This window comes from Thunnus albacares, chromosome 15 (genome assembly GCF_914725855.1).
Source record: "Thunnus albacares chromosome 15, fThuAlb1.1, whole genome shotgun sequence".
Lineage (NCBI taxonomy): Eukaryota > Metazoa > Chordata > Actinopteri > Scombriformes > Scombridae > Thunnus > Thunnus albacares.
The window spans coordinates 912060-925237 of record NC_058120.1 but is presented as its reverse complement, the minus strand read 5'-3'; the positions used below and the strand labels follow the sequence as shown (position 1 = coordinate 925237).

The 13178-nt window shown below is 39.9% G+C and overlaps 1 long non-coding RNA gene across 1 annotated transcript; it reads left to right on the top strand.

Annotated features, from left to right (window-relative positions):
* The first annotated feature begins 11389 nt into the window (after positions 1–11389).
* Positions 11390–12613, top strand: LOC122998102. The gene is made up of 3 exons (XR_006407337.1): positions 11390–11492; positions 11844–12054; positions 12189–12613. It is a non-coding gene; the product is annotated as an uncharacterized LOC122998102 (long non-coding RNA).
* Positions 12614–13178: the final 565 nt, after the last annotated feature.

Sequence of the window (13178 nt, the reverse complement as noted above, 5' to 3'; positions counted from 1 at the left end):
AGGCCAGGATACATTTCCGGGCACAGTGCAGCAGGATGTGTAAAAGGTCTCTGTTGCAAAAGTCAGCAGGTAACTCATCATTTAGTCCCAACAGGCAAGTCCTTGTGCCTAGGTGTAGATGGCGTTTAAAAATTACATTGAACTGTTGAATAATTGTAGACCAGAACTGCTGGATATGAGGCCAGCTCCACAAACAGTGAATAAATGATCCGACAGCAGAGTGACATTTCGTACATAGCTCTGACAAAGTTGGATTCATTCTATGTCTGGCTTCAGGAGTGATATAGAGCCTATGTAAAATCTTAAATTGCCTCTCCCAGGCAGAGTTAGACACCAGAACACTGGAGGGCTGACTACACAAGGCATTCCAGTCCTCAGACTCAGTTGTGCTCCGGTCAGATTCCCATCTGCCTTTTACCTTGTCAGAGTTATCTGCATTGAGATTACAGAGAGTCTTATAAAGCTTTTTGGTGAAGAATTTAAGTCGCATGTCATTTACCAATAGGGATTCGATAGGAGAAATAGCCAGACCTCCAGTGAATTCTTTCAACTTACACAGAATAAAGTTTTTAACCTGGAGGAATTTAATAAAATCATTATTGATGATGTCATACTTGCTTTTCATTTGTTGGAACGTAAGGATTGAACTTCCCTGTATCATATCTCCGATGACTTTAATACCCTTATGCCTCCAGGCAGCTAAACCTGCCTGAAGACCAGGTTGAAAGTCAGGGTTTTCGTGAATAGGAGTTAATAAAGAGAAGCAGTTACTGTACCCTTCCAACTTTCTGACTTTACACCAAATATTCACCATGTTCTTTAGAAGCACATTGTCTTTTACCAGATTCGCAACTTTGTCTGGAGAGGCATATAATAAATTCTGCAAGAGGATACTGCCTAAGGAGGCTGATTCGCAACTGAGCCAGGTAGAGTCAGGGTCATTTATGAACCATTCCAAAAGAAACTTAAACTGTGTAGCCCAGAAATAAGATAAAAAAGAAGGTGCTGCCAAACCACCATTTTTAATGGGAAGACAGAGAAGGCTGTATCTTAACCTGGGTCTCTTTTTACGCCAAATAAATGATATAATAGCACTATTTCATTGCATAAAAACTTTCTTTGATACTATAATTGGTAACATCTGAAATAAATACAGGAGACGTGGAAGGATGCTCATTTTAACCAAGTGGATATGACCCAGAAGAGACAGGGGCAGGCCACACCACCTATCAAGATCCTGTTTTATAGTTTGTAAAAGGGGGGCAACATTTAACTTATATAAGTCTTTTAAGCATGGTGAGACTTTTATGCCTAGGTATAAGAGTCCTGCTGGGGACCACCGAAAAGGTTGTGAGATGCTTGGATCTAATGTTTGTGAGGAACAAAGAGGCATAGCTTCGCTTTTAGAAAAATGTATTTTATAACCAGAGAAAGAGCCATAGTTATTAACTAGTTCTGTCAATTTAGGAATAGAATGTGTAGGGGGGCTTAAAAAATTAAAACGTCATCAGCGTACAACAAAATTTTATGCTGACAATTATTTAAAAAGATTCCTCTAATACTGGTATCCTGTCTAATAGTGGCAACTAAGGGCTCCATAGGTAGAGCAAATAATAGTGGGCTCAAGGGGCAGCCCTGCCTAGTCCTCCATTCAATATTAAAGTTACTAGACCTGAGACCATTCGTGATTACAGCAGAGAGGGACAATGCGTACAAGATTTGAATCCATTTAATAAATACCTCCCCAAGGCCAAATTTTTGGAGTGGGAGGAATGCTGAATAATGTTAAACAGGCGTCTCACATTATGAGAGGAGTACCTTCCATGTATAAAACCAGTCTGGTCATTGACAGTTGGGAGAACATTTTCCAAACGTGAGGCCAGGATCTTTGCAAGAAGTTTGAAATCTAGATTTAAAACAGATATAGGTCTATATGAAGAGCATTCTTCAGACGGTTTCCCCTTTTTTAGTACCAGGAGAGATATTAGCCTCCATTAAGGATGGGGGGAGATCCCCAGCTGTGAAAGAGGACTGCAGCATTTCTAATAGAGGGTTGTCTAGAATGGTGTTCTAGACAACCCTTTGTAAAACTTTTTGTAAAACTCTGCATTAAATCCGTCAGGGCCTGGGGCTTTGTTGTTGGGGAGTAGCTGGATACAATTCTTAATTTCACTTCGAGTTATTAAACCCCTTTCAAATCTTAAACTTGTAACACATTTCAACTGCAGGCCCGCAGGTCTAATCAAGAAAAAAATACAATCAACAGTGAGCATATAAGCAACCATGAAATGTGTGGAAAAAGAGAAGAGGAAAAAAAATAAATAAATAAATAATCCACACTCCAACAAGCATAATCCTCTAAATTGTGTATATACAGAGACTGCCTTAGCTATATAGCACATTCAAAATGGCAAAGGCAAAGGATATAGCCGTATCAGTCCCATGCTTACCAGAACCTTTTAGTTCAGTAGATGGTCATGGCCACCTGTAATGTATAAAATGATGGGAGACTCTCAGTCAGCAGGGATCATGGAAGGAGACCCTCTGTGTTGTGGCACCTTATCCAGGAATGTAGCCACGTCTTTAGGATGTTTGAAGAATTTCTCCTGCCCGCCGTGATTAATCCTCAGCACAGCTGGGTACAGCATGGCAAACGCGATCCCTCTCTCCTTAAGCTGTTGTTTCACCGGATAAAATTCCTGTCGCTGCTGTACAACAGCGATGGAGAAGTCCTCAAATATCATGATAAGGGCGCCGTTGTAGACTAGGGACTGAGCTTTCGTTGCATGATCCGGACTTTATCCTGGAAGTTGTGGAGCTTTACGATAACAGCCCGGGGCCACTGTCCAGGGAGGGGACAGGATGTGAGGGTGCGGCGGCAGCGATCCAGCTTGACGGACCCACCTTTGAAGCTCACCTTCAGAAGCTCTGGCAGCCAGGTTCTGAATATAGCCACAGGATTAGCGCCCTCGCTGCCCTCAGGAAGCCCAACGATTCGTATGTTGCACCACCAGCTCCTATTCTCCAGGTCATTGAGCTTCTCCAGGGTGGCCTTTAGCCTGCTCTCCACCTCAGAGAGCTTAGTAATTTGAGTTTCTGCAGCGTCTTCAGAGTTTGAGATGCGACTCTCCGCTTCTGTAATCCGTGTATCCAGTGTGGCGATTTTGGACAAGCAGGCCTCGAGTTTCTTCAAAACTGGGTCGATCTTTTTGTCAGATGAAGCCTCCACACCTCTGAGCACTTCAGCAGTTATTTTTTCCACCAAGCTGTTGGTGTCAACTTGACCAGAAGTGGCGGCGCGTTATCCGCCATCTTAGCTTGGCTGCACCAGGGTGACTGAACCTCTCCCTATTTAGCAGATTTCGCAACAAGGTTGAGTTTTCTCTGAGTGCCAGGCATTGTACTGTCTCTAGACTAAGACGTCCGCTCACTGTGACTATATCTTCTATGAGAAAAATGACTAAAAGGATACTGAGCTACGGGAGCACAGGCAATGTGCTGCTACTCCGCCATTTGTGTCACGTGACCCCCACCTTTTAGCACTTTGTTGATTGTTGCACTACTTTCTTGTTGTTTATGGTATTTTTTATAGGCCTAACAGGTTGTTAATCAGGTTGTTAGAACAGTATCACTGCGCCAACATGTTTATTGTACATTATGTGGTAATCTCTGTTTAAATAAAAAAATCTGTATGAAGCTTTAGACACTGATCAATGAATAATCATCTCACATTTTTCATGGTGTGGTCATACTGATGGAACATTCCTATCATAGTTTTCATATCATATTGGAGATGTTAATATTTCTGAGTGAGCAGGATTTTGGTGTAACTGCCGACTTTGGGATTTTAAAACTAAATGTAGTTTGAAAGTGAGTATTTTTAGGCTGTGTGTAGTCTGAATGTGTTTTAACAGCATTTCAGTGACTCTGTTTAAATTTTCTACATTTCTTGAAATTTTTGAAATATAGTCACTGAATGCTGTTGAGCCAAGATCCAAATATACGTCTAAAAATTCATTGTTTTAACCTGGACACTTTTTCAACCACAAATCATCAAACTCATTACTGCATCAGATTGTGAGTTTACAATCATCCATCTCCCCCTGAAAATATGTCTTTGATGTTTGATCTGTATATATATTATTTTCATCTTCAGTTGCTGCTCCCTGTGTTTGTCCCCATCAAAGCTGAATAAATATATTTAAAATATAATGTATAGCCTAATATACAATAAGATTCCACCACTTTACACTGCGTAAAATACCCCAGAATCCAGAGATGGTTTTGCCAGGATATTTACTCTGACATTTACTCTGACCCATATATGATGAAATCCATGTTGGATACTCTTTGATCACAGCATTGTAAGATGTCATATCTGGAGCATATCTTATCTCCGGATTAGGACCACGCTGATACTATCATAATATGGAGTTAAGATATTTTTCCAGTATGACTGATGTTGTATTTTGAATGCCACACACATCACATTTCTGGTGTCAACACATTACATGATACCACCAAAATGTCCCACCTCATATATGTTAATATCCCGAAAGCGTTATACGTGTGGTAACTGTGGCAGGAAACTTTGAGATATGACTTATAGCCTTGTGTCGGGTATTCAAAGATATGATTCAAATCTGATCAAAATTACTGTAAATACTCCCTGATTTTAACTCATGTTCCGATTATATCGATCTCCGGACTGAGAGCACTTTGTTACTATTAAAATATGGAGTTAGTATATTCAGTTTTCAATTTTTATTTATATAGCGCCGAATCACAACGAAAGTCATCTCAGGGCACTTTTCACATAGAGCAGGTCTAGACCGTACTCTTTAATTTACAGAGACCCAACAATTCCCCCATGAGCAAGCACTTGGTGACAGCGGTAAGGAAAAACTCCCCTTTAATGGGAAGAAACCCGGCTCTAGGTGGGCGGCTATCTGCTTTGACCAGTTGGGTTGAGAGAGAAAGAAAAGGGGGGGGGGGGGACAGAAGCAGAACAACAACAGCAACAACAACAATAACAACAATAGTTACATGACTAGCAACAACAAACAGCAGCAATGGCAGGAGAAGGACATCCCCACGGCCAAGGGCCAGAGCGTGGTCCCTGGAATTTCCTGTGGATGAGAAGTCAAGTTAGTAACATGCAGTAATGGTATATGAATACATACAGATGGAGAGGAGGGGAGAGGAGCTCAGAGCATCATGGGAAGTCCCCGGCAGTCTAGGCCTATAGCAGCATAACTAAGGGCTGATCCAAGGCCAGCTTGGTCAGCCCTAACTATAAGCTTAATCAAAAAGGAAAGTTTTAAGTCTACTCTTAAATGTAGAGAGGGTGTCTGCCATGCAGACCGAATCTGCAAGATGTTTCCACAGGAGAGGAGCCTGATAGCTGAATGCTCTGCTTCCCATTCTACTTTTGGAGACTGTAGGAACCACCAGTAAGCCTGCATTCTGGGAGCACAGTGTTCTAGTGGGGTAATAGGGTACTATGAGCTCTTTAAGATATGATGATGCCTGACCATTAAGAGCTTTGTAGGTGAGGAGAGGGATTTTATATTCAATTCTGTATTTTACTGGAAGTCAATGCAGCAAGGCTAAAATGGGAGAAATATGATCTCTTTTTCTAGTTTTTGTCAGTACACGTGCAGCAGTATTGGACCAGCTGTAGAGTCTTTAGAGACTTGTTAGGGCAGCCTGACAATAAAGAATTGCAATAATCATCTGGCTTCATTAATAAATATATTTGGGTATCATCTGCATAACAATGAAAATTTATGGAGTGTTTCTAAATAATATTGCCCAAAGGAAGCCTGTACAAGGTGAATAGTATTGGTCTAAGTACAGAACCAATTTTGTTTGAATTGACTTGTAGTCCTATTGTGAATGCCACACATAGCATTTCTTTTGTAAACATACTTTGTATTAGGCCAGCCTAAGTGTTAATATCCAGAAAGCGTCATACAGAAGGAAACTTTATGACCCATAAGTATATGAAAGATTCTCAACTTACTGAGGATGCTCACCATTTTTGACTCATATCCTGAACATATCTCTGGATTGGAACTACTTTGATACCACTGGAATTTGCATTTCAGATATGACCTGTAGTCATATTTTGAAGCACACAAAAAAGTAATTTCTTGTAAATTACTTATATGTCTTGATTCATATACATTAAGAGGGGGATGCTTTCATATATGAAAGCATCCTACCCCAACACAAACAGTAACCTCGTGTCTAGACAGCTGTCTGCACTGAGTTCGTGCAGGCTCACGTCTCAGCTGCATCTCACAGGCATAACTGCAAGCTGAAGCATTTGTTACGTTTCAAGTCTATTTTTCTCTGTTTATGCACATCACCACAGTCATGTGTATTTAGGTTTTGATTACTTCCAACTCATGGGTGACCTACACTCAACACTGCACTTGAATGCCTCCAGCGTAGACACACGTAGATGGAGCACTCGCTGCTGCTGTTGCTCTGCTGACGTGCTGCTCACGCTACACTTGCTGTCTAGATACAGGGTAGGAATCATGAAACAGAATAATAATAACATGCCTGAAACATTTAAAATTTAACTGACAAAGAAAAACCTCTGAAGTAAACCATACAAACTGTCAGTACTTCTATCTGAACTGGATTTGTTTTCATGTTTCTAGAAACACAAAGGAGTGTTTGTTGTTTTAATGGAGGTTTTTCAGTCTTTTGTACCACAACTTCATCATCAGTCTCACTTGGTACCAGCTCACTACAAGTCTATGGCCTCAAGAGTTTACTTCTCAGCATTTGAATTCTAGCTTGTTGCATGTTTCTCCAAGACCAATGTTTCTGGACTGCCTCAAATGTGTACCTCCAGGTACACATCTTAGGGGGCAAAATCCACAGTGTGTCCATTGTTCACCTGTTGAGCTGTGGTGGAAGTATAGTAACAAAAAGAGGGACTTTGGCACTAAAAAGACTGTAACATTGAAAGATATCTATTTGATTTGACTCATTTGGACAGCTGAAGTTTCATATTAGCTTCAGATAAACTTTTAAATATATTTTTGCACAGAAGGAGCACTGTGGATTTTGGCCTCCATCACTTATATTGTTGTCCCCTAGGTTGACTGCTTTGGGATGGAGGTGGTGGTGGGAGGTGCTGAACAAAACTTGGGAGAGATTCAGCAGCCAGACATTTCTCCCTTCTCTGTTTAGAAGCAGCTGAAATTGACACTAAAATGATAATAGCTGGTCACCTTAAAGGTCAGTCCACCTTAACTGAGTCTGGTCAGGTTAGGCTAGGCACTGTCCCTAATTTTGGGGCTAACCCCCTTCATGTTTCCAGCACTTGGGGAAACAACAGACAAGACTTTTCTTGGTCTTCAGAAGCTGCCGCATTTATTAACTGACACATTTCAGCTGCTTGCTCTCTCACACTCACTCAACCGCACACTCACTATGCACACACATTACGCACTGCCCTATTCCTTAAAGGAGCTATGCTACTCTCATAACAGTACCTTTCGCATAGATATCCTTTGAAGAATGAGGAGAGGGAAGATTCTGGGATTTGATGCACTAGTCAATGACTCAAAACAATTCCATGATAACGTAGGGTGATATGCTCGCACAGTGTGCAAGTGAAAATTATTAGTAGCCCATTAATATTAATGATCATGTAAAATTTTAGCAGTGATGCTCAAAATTCTGGTGCAGAATGAATATAGGGAAAACACTGGGGAGATCTTCTGATGGTCAGTATGAACAGGAGGAATGATTAATGCAAGAAAAAAATGTTTCAGTGTTCATTTGGGCTTCTGACTGTTGTTTTAAGACAGACTTGGAAAACTGTGGACTCATCTATGACACTAGTCTACCTCCCAGGTGAAAAATATATTTCAATTGTACTTTTTAAAGAATGTACTACTTTTGTCGCTTTCAAATATACTTAAGTGTACTCAAGTAGTCCTTGAGTACTAATTGAGTATACCTGAAGTGTAAATAGTGTACTAAATTGGAACAACTTTTTACAAACTTTAAGTGTACAGAAGTACACCAGCGAAAATCACGATTTGTGAGTATTCAAAACACACTTGCAGTACAATTGTATTATATCATCGGTGTGTTGGAAATATACTTAAAAGGTATTACAGTTTATTACTTATTATTCTGGCATGCCTGTGTAGTACTTAAAATGAACTTCAAATGTACTTTCTGACAGTATTTAGTTCTTTTAAGGTGTACCATTATGTTAATAAAACTATATTTACAGTGAAGTTCTATCATAATTTAAGCATCATAAAGGCATGTAGTGTTATACTGTATATGCTGTATTAAGTGCTACAGAAGTATACTTTAATACACTCCAAGTGTGCTATTCTTTTCCATGACCAATTGCACTTCGATTATGAGATAAACACAATTTTATTGACATTAAAAGATTAATACAAATTTTACACACTTTACAGCTCTGTAGAAAAAAAACACCTTAATTTGGGCAAGTGTAATTCACCAACAAAAAATCGGCCCAATTGACAAAACATTTTTCTCTTAAAGTTCACTTTCTAACATTTTACTTGAAACTTGAAACTGTTTATTACGCTCGATATCCAACCTACAAGCTAACAGGCTAACTTAGCTAATATAAGTGATGAACATGATGGTTGCACTCATATCATTTATTGGCTTTAAAAGTCCATTTTTCACAGGAGGGGGCCTTTAACAGAAAAAAAATTCAAGATAACGGCCATGCCGATCACTGGGGAAAGATCTTGTTGTAGCTCTCTTTGTTACATTTCCTCCACAGCAGGGCCCAGATCTCGCTGACCTTGGCATTAGGGAATCTGTCTCACACTGTGTCTGTGTGAGACAGAAGAAAACATGGGATTTAAGACTTGATAAGATAGACAATATATTACATTGAAGTCCATTCATAGTGATGACATTCATACAGATTAGTTTTACCTATAATTTCATTTTACTTTACTTTACATTTCACTTTCTCTGGGTCAAGTTAGTCCTTGACCTCCACTTCTTTTACCTTCCCAGCAAGGATAGACCGTAGACCTGGCCAGGGTGTCTTGCCTGAAGACTAATGTAGCCAGGTCCTGGATGAAAAGCAACATTCTTCTGCTGCTGATTCTTTGGTAGAGGCAGATTAAAACAAGGTTAATTACAAATACACTCCCATCAAATGAACTTGAATGCTTTGTTAAATATATTTCAAACACACTGGTGATATAATTGTAATGCAAGTGTATTTCTCATGCCAATATATCATACTTGTAATTTTGCATTAATTCCCAATTTTGCATACCATTTACATTTCGAGTGCACAGAAGGTATACTCAAGCACTACTTGAGTACACTTTTGTGTATTTATGTGGGGCAGCTAGGCATTGTCTTGGCTTCAAGAGTATGAAAACAATAGCACTGGAGTACAGTTACAGTGCAGGTCCTTGAGTCATACCAAGTCAACACTGCCAGTTCACTGGGAGTCACTGTGGCTGGGACTGGAGCTACTACTAATGATCCTCGTGAATTTGAAATGTTGTCCAGTACTTTCTTCATGATAGCCACCAATCCTAGCAGTGCTTAAACAAGGATATATAAAGCGATCCAGATGTAAATAACAAATTTGAGACACAAAATAGCACATATATATGTCATTATACAACAGTGAAATCTCACAGAGTAATATGATTGATCAAGGTGCATTCCGGCAGTGCTGAGATTCAGCAATTACACTCTCTCTTTCTTTTGCACTGTTGTTTAAATGCAATAGATCACTAATGGTTCTTGGATAATTGCATCACAGAGTACCTCCACCTGCAGTCTTGCTGTGATGTAAACAAACAAAAAAAGACTAACAGACAGACCAACAGACACACACACACAAACATACACACACACTAGCAGTACACAGTTTGAGTCTGTCCTTCCCTTGAATAATTTTAGACTGTCTACACAAACCAACCCATGTTAAACATGTGAATTTAATCAAATTAACAGTAGAGAATTACAGCAAAATTGAGAGAGAGTCAGTTGGATTATTTTCAAATTTGTAACCTGTGGGAAGTCGCTCTGGAATCTGAAATGTAACACGCAACATGCATGCACATGGGTTTCAAAATGAGTGGGATGCTTGTTTTGAATTCATGAATTTCACTTCATAAACTCAATTAGAATGGTTGCAGGTGGATCAATAAATTGTGTGGGAGGGTTCAGGTGGCTGCAGACCTAACCCAGGCATCACTAGCATACACATGCCCCCACCCACCTTTCAGAGCCTTCAAAGTCTCACACATGCTTGTATGTGGTCTTACAATCAAAATATCATATAGGTTATATTTACTTACCATCTATCAAGTCTGTGCACATACACATGCACACAGTTGTAACAGTTACAGCGATCAACTGCTTATATGGATCAAAAAGCTCGGGACAGAATCATTCCTATACAAATGCATTCAAATGGGACCATTGGGCCCCTGGCACTATCATGCTCAGGCCCTAATAATCTTTACAAAAACAATAGGTTCCTTGCAATTTCAGTGCCCTGGAGCGTAATAATAATAATAATAATAACAATAATAATCTCTACAAAAACAATCCCCAATCCTCTTTTTACTGAATAGAGTTTGAACACATCATAATGTAACTCAAGTCAACCTAATGTTACCTAGCAAGCTAAAGCTGTCATGATTTTGCTCACCTTTTGGGGTCTTTTGTCTACTGTTTATTCAGTTCTCTTGGTAAAACACATACTCACAGCATGGATTAATTACACTCACACAATCATCACTATTCTCTGGAAGAAAGTGGTTAGTTTAGAAATGACAAATTTGCTTGTTGTTCCAGGAACACCTTGGAACTTCTTTGTCTAGAATGAAATCTGCTAAGGTGTGCTTTCAATGTACCTGAAGTCTTGAAGGTGCGTTGAAGGTGCACAAAGGTGTGGCAGGTATCAACTACAATGTAGCAAGCCCCAGTGTAGTTGATACCGGCCCTCTGTAACACGTTGGCTGAGCCATCTGACTTCAGCCCTGGCTAGTTCATTGAGGCCTAGCTGTTAGCCGGAGCTAACAGTTAATGGCTGCTTACAACTAATTGCTGACAACTAACAGCATCAACCATTTGTGTGGGTTTTTTTTTTTTTTACAAAAAAAAAAGTGTTTGCAAAAAAAAACAACTAATGGTTGGCAACTAAATCTGCTAACACTTTGGCGGAGTAAATGACATAAATCTGACTGTAACGTTAGTTGGCTGGCTACCTAACTTTAAGAGAAGGTTTTTCCGTCATTAAGTTCTCTGACTTGTTATCGTTCTCTCTGAACGTATGCGAATTAGTGATGTATTGTGTATTACACTGTGAGATATTTGAACCTGTTCAAGTTGTTTTTAAGCATTTTTTTCTTTCACCTTAGCCAATGGCAACCAGGACAACACAAGCCTTTGTACTGCATTTTCAAGAGACTGAACCTCTGCCTACTGTTGTGAGTATTTGTATTAGCTATGCCCTAAACAGCTGTGCACATCATGGCCTCTTTCACACTTGCTTTCTCTCTCTCTCTATCTCTCACTTGCTCTCTGCCACTCTTTTCAGAGACACACACGTATACACATGTGCACACATGGACACATTGAAACATGCTGGTGTTGAATATGCATCCCTGACACACACACACTCAAACCCACAGTGCTGGCAGTAGGATGAGATGGGGTGATGAGATTAAGAATGTGGGTTAGCTGATAGTACATAGTACTAGCTATGCACCAAACAGGTGTGACTGTGAGTGATGTGATATAAACATTACTCAAAACATTTTCATCCTTCTTTCTACTAGGACCACTCCTATGCATTGCCTACATCTCCCATGGGTCTAGAGGCCAGACTCAGTGAAGCCTTGGCTAGGGTGGAGAGTCTGGAGTGAGAGATGAGGAACATGAAGGACTGAGAACAGAGAGCTAAGAACACGGTGCATGGTCTTCTGGAGGATCTGAAGGGGAAGAAATGCAAAAATTAAGAGCTGAAAGAGGGGTTTGATAACTACTCAGGTAAAATGAAAATGAAACTTCTAACTTTATGTTTATCTTTGCACTTTCCCATCTTTGTTAGACTTCCTAGTTATTATTTCAAGGGCACTTACTAATTAGTCTGTGCTAACTGAATTTCTCTGATCTCCCGATAGACATGTCAAAACAAGAGCCAAGAGCACACAAAAGACCAGAGGGAGTTTGCCCTCACTCTCTACCTACATGGTCCAAAAGCATATAACTATCTCCATCCCAACCTCCCACATGCACATACATTGCAAATGTAATCTTCAATGATTTCTTTAAAATACTGGTTCAAATAAATTAAATACCTACTTTTTCATTTTACAAAGGTGGATGTGTTCTGTGGATGTCAAGCCTAGCCTCAACATGATGATATTGAACAGGTTGAAAAGAAGACGTGAGGAAGACTAGCTAAATATGTGTGAATCTCATGTCGGATGCCATGGCTATCAAAAAACATGTCCAGTACAATCCTTATACCCATAAAATGTCTGGAATTTTAAATAAACTTTATTTACATAGCACTTTCCTTAACAATGTTGCAAAGTGCTTTACGAGAGAAAATAAAACCAAATAAGGCTGGATGAAATAAATCAGACATATGTTGCCACTGAGGTTCTTGTTTTTATGGTGGTTGGCAGACAAGACCACTGGAAGGCTCCAATTGCCTACTACCTGACCAAATCTCTGTCACCAGATACACAGAAAGTCCTAATCCTGCATGTGTTGGAGAAACTGCATGAGTGTGGCATAAGAGTGGTGTGTGTTACGATGAATGGCCATGCCTCCAATCTGAATCATTGGGTGCCAGCTAGAGGCAAACCCTCTTGAGCCCTTAAAAACCTTTTTTTTACACATCCAGTGACTGGTGAGAAGGTGTTTGTGATGATGGACGTTGCCACGTGTTGAAGCTGGCACAGAATATATTGCAGGCTTACAGTCCAATAACCAGCACCATTGGCTAGATGAACTGCACATAGTACATTGTTCATCTAAATGATGTCCAAGCAAAAGATGGACTACATGTTGCCAAAAAGGTAACAGACAAGCATGTGTATTTTGATTCCCAGAAGATGAAGGTGTCCATGACTGCGCAGACACTTAAGAATCACTTTGTGACA